The sequence below is a fragment of the Mauremys mutica genome, chromosome 2 (assembly GCF_020497125.1).
Source record: "Mauremys mutica isolate MM-2020 ecotype Southern chromosome 2, ASM2049712v1, whole genome shotgun sequence".
Taxonomy (NCBI): domain Eukaryota; kingdom Metazoa; phylum Chordata; order Testudines; family Geoemydidae; genus Mauremys; species Mauremys mutica.
The window spans coordinates 120,237,376-120,241,949 of NC_059073.1; the positions used below are offsets into that span (position 1 = coordinate 120,237,376).

Below are 4,574 nucleotides of genomic sequence, written 5' to 3' on the forward strand. Positions count from 1 at the left end.
TCTCACTGATCTCCGAGACTGTGTATAAAGAAAAGCTACAGCATCTTCCGCTTAAGGCAACAAAAACTGTTCTGAAGACGTATACGGGAGAAGCTGTGCCTATGCTGGGCACTGTTGATGTTAAGGTGGAGCTCAATGGACAGGTGGCTAAATTGCCACTGTTTGTGGTGAGAGGTAACTACCCAGCCTTAATGGGTAGGTCTTGGCTTGGGAAGATTCAACTGAACTGGGCAGAAGTGCACCGGATGACTAAAGAAGAAACCAGCCTAACCCCTATACTAAGGAAACATGCTGCTGTTTTTGGAGATAATTTGGGAAGTATGAAGGGAATCACTGTGACATTGAACATTAAACCTGACAGTCCACCAAAATATCTGAAAGCCCGAACTGTGCCATATGCCATCAGGCCAAAAGTTGAAGCAGACCTGGAGCGCCTGGTCACCAATGGAGTCCTAATACCAGTTACCCATAGCGCATGGGCCACTCCTATCGTTCCAATAGTGAAGAAAGATGGCTCTCTCCGGATTTGCGGTGATTTTAAAGTCACTGTCAACCCAGTGTTGTGTGCAGAGCAATACCCGCTTCCCCGCATCGATGACCTCTTCGCAGGCCTGGCTGGGGGACAAAAGTTCAGTAAGATTGATCTGAGTCAAGCATATTTACAGATGCACGTCGATGAAAAGTCCCAAGAGCTGTTGACTATTGTGACTCATAAGGGGCTTTATCGATACTGCCGCCTACCCTTCGGAATAACATCTGCTCCCGCCCTGTTCCAGAGGGCTATGGACCAGATCTTGTGTGGCTTGTCAGGAGTTCAGTGCTATCTGGATGATATCCTGGTCACTGGAAGAAATGAAGAGGATCACTTAAAGAATTTAGAGGCTACCCTACATGTCCAGAAGGACGGAGTTATCGGTCCAATCTGGTTGTTTGTTGTGGGGGAGACGTGTCATTATTCCACCACCACTGAGATCACAGCTGTTAGAACAGGTACATTCTGGTCACTGTGGAATAGTGCGCATGAAGGAAATTGCACGAAGCTATTTTTGGTGGCCTGGATTGGACAGTGCTATTGAAGAGAAGACAAAAGCTTGTATGTCATGTCAGGGTGTGAGGAATGCACCCCAATGGGCACCCCTACATCCATGGGACTGGCCTGAAAACCCGTGGCAATATATTCATGTTGACTTTGCTGGCCCCCTTGAAGGAAGCATGTTCTTGGTGGCAATAGATGCCCATTCTAAATGGCCAGAAGTCTCTATAATGCAGTCCACTACTGCAGAGAGTACTATCCAAAAACTACGAGGACTCTTTAGTCGTTTTGGTCTGCCAGAACAACTTGTGAGCGACAACGGACCGCAGTTTGTCTCTCAGGAGTTTCAAAATTTTATGAAGGCAAATGGGATACACCACATCACGTCAGCACCATATCATCCATCCACCATTGGATTAGCTGAAAGATTTGTGCAGACAATGAAAAACGCTTTGAAATCAGCAAGGGGACAACACTCCATTCAAAAGCGTCTGGATACCTTCTTACTTTCCTACCGAAACACACCTCATGGTACGACCCAGGCATCTCCGGCCTTTCTAATGATGGGACGACAGCTGCGCACTTGCTTTGATCTGCTGAAACCTTATGAACCCAGACAAACTGTGCAACATCAGCAGCAATATCAAGTCATCAGAGGGGCACCCAGAGCAAAAGACCGAACCTTTAGCCCGGGACAGCCAGTTTTGGCTCGGAATTATACTTCCAGAGCTAAATGGGTCCCGGCCACAGTCATCACTCAAACAGGACCTGTTTCCTACACAGTCCGGACTGCAGAGAATCTTACCTGGCGGCGACATGTAGATCAGCTGTTGCCAGGTCATGCCAGTCCTCAGGACACATCTGCAATTGAGGGGTCTGACTTCACCTCTTCTGGTGAGACACCGAATCACGAATCACCTATTCCTGACTGTCCTCCTCCATTACTGCCGGCGGCTGAGATGCCCCTTTGCCCAGCACGAGCTGATACCACCTCCTCACCCGTTCGTGCTGCGGACCCTGAGCCCATGGTACTTTCAGGTGCAACAACACCAGAAGTTCGCCGTAATCCACCTAGAGACAGAAGGCCTCCTCATCGGCTGGATCTTTAGCTAGGGCGAACCCATGGTTATGGGGCAAAATAATCCCCAGGGTTTAGCCGGGAATGGAGGCAGTCTACCCTCCTTCTCTAGTCTAGTGTGGGTTTTATTTAGGGGATGTTCTTATTAGGGGGGGAGGAATATGTTGTGTATTTGATTGTCATGGTTTTTGGTTCCTATGGTAACTGAGTTAGATTATTAGGGGATAGCTCAGCCAGCTTCAGCCGGCTGGGTGAGTTCTCTGAGTCTGTAAATAAAATGGTGGTTTTGTTAGCTGTCTGCTGTCTGGCCTCAAGTGATTTCTTCCTAAACCGGCTGCCCCCAAGGATATAACATTAAGGAAACCCTGATTAAAAGGGGCACTGACAGTGTCACCGTATTCTGCCTACTGTTCCTCTCCGTTTTTAAATACATAACCAATTGGAAACTTAAAAACATCTGTTTCCTTACCAATTTTTCTATCATATTTACACATCGATTTATTATTGAAAGGTTATTCAAACTTATTTTTGTGAAAGAAAAAAATCAAAAATGTTAAACTTCCTCCTATACAAAATTATAGTTTTCTAAAAGACACAAGAAAAAAAATTGATTTATCAACCTTGACAATATCCCTATAAATAAACAAGCAGCTGTACTCTAAATCCACTTATCAATATCGAAGCATTTTCATATTTTTTAAAATATACTGTATTTTATAAACTGATGGATTAGCAATGACATTTATCTGGAGCTGGTGCATCAACAAGAAAACTTCCTGCCATCCCAAGTAGTCTCTGACACAACAAAATTTGTGCAATCACACCCAATCTAAGCAGTGTCAATCACTGAGAAGATGCATGAGCCAGTGTGTTAATAATGGAGTACTCTATGCTGCTTACTGACAAGCTTTTGGCTTGGGAAGAGAGCAAAAACAATTATTTCAGACAGTAAGCCTGCTCAGCTTTCTTAATCTCTGCAAGTTTCAGTCTTCATTCCTCCAAATACAGCAGTGTTTCTCAAACTGGGGTCGCCGCTTGTGTAGGGAAAGCCCCTGGCAGGCTGATCTGGTTTGTTTACCTGCCCCATCCACAGGTACGGCCAATCGCGGCTCCCACTGGCCGCGGTTTGCCGCTGCAGGCCAATGGGAGCTGCTGGAAGCGGTGTGGACCGAGGGACGTACTGGCCGCCGCTTCCAGCAGCTCCCACTGGCCCAGAGCAGCGAACCGCGGCCAGTGGGAGCTGTGATCAGCCAGACCTGTGGACAGGGCAGGTAAACAAACCGGCCTGGCCCGCCAAGGGCTTTCCCTACACTAGCGGCGATCCCAGTTTGAGAAACACTGAAATACAGGAAACAAATTTTATTTTTAAATCTAGCCAAAATGTTTCCTTAAAGGAAGACTAAGTATGTTGCTTGGAATAACATAGAAAAAGCTATCATATTCAAAGGGCACCAGACTCACAATGATCGATTTCAAGTTCATAATGCTATAATTCTTCATTTCTTTAACAAACTAAACCTTTTCAAATACACTTGTGGATGAAATTTGCTTTTTGTCTCCTGATTAAAGAAGCTGGTACATCTGTTTGATAAATTTGTCTTAAAATACATACTTTAATTTTGATCTGACTTCTGAGTAAGATGGAAGTTCCAAACATTTATTTTATTTATTTATATTTAAAACAATAAAGATGCCTACCCAAGCTCCTAGGTGCTCTAACATAATTAATCATTGTGACCCAGGGACCTCTTTATGCTAACTGGCAGAGAGCATAAACGATGCATAAGGGTTACACAGATCCCCATAGTCTGGTATTTACAGCTCACCAAAAAGCATAATGTAAGATCTCTAATGAAAGCCTGTGTCACACTGTTTATCACAATCATTGTGAGATATATGTACAGCTGATATCTAAGGAGTTATGTATCTGTACAAAAATTATGTTCTTAAAACAGGTAAAGTGACACACCCCGGAATCGTTCCACCAGAAACATTTCTCTCTCTGGCTATGTGTAAATTAAGTATTGTAATCTTTACAATGGAAGTCCATTTACATATTGAGTCAAAAGCTAATAAAGGGAAGTCAAATCAGCACACAGGAAAAAAATAAATTGCAGGGGGGTTATCCTGTTTGCAAACTAAAACTATGATTTGAGGGACTATTTATAGGGGGCAGATGAACCTCCTGTGTTTCCTTCAATCTGGTGGGACAAACTGCCAGCAGGCTTGATCTTATAAGAAGAGGACTCAACCAAATTGGCTGCAAATGCTGGGGAAAGAACATGGGGTAAGCTATCTTGTAGAAGACAGGGGAATGCCTTGCTAGTTAAGTTTATTCTCTAGAAAGCATGTTATGATGTTGTTTAATATGTAACCATTTGTTCCCATCTCTGATACCGGTTTTTATTTGAATCTCTATTCTTTCTTAAATAAATTTCCTTTTGTTTTATAATTAAGGCCCTA

The 4,574-nt window shown here is 43.9% G+C and overlaps 1 protein-coding gene across 12 annotated transcripts in view; it reads right to left on the reverse strand.

Moving 5' to 3' along the window:
• Positions 1-4,574, reverse strand: part of FARS2 (phenylalanyl-tRNA synthetase 2, mitochondrial) — a 344,334-nt gene that overhangs the window by 255,075 nt on the left and 84,685 nt on the right. The gene's annotated exons all lie outside the window — the stretch shown is intronic.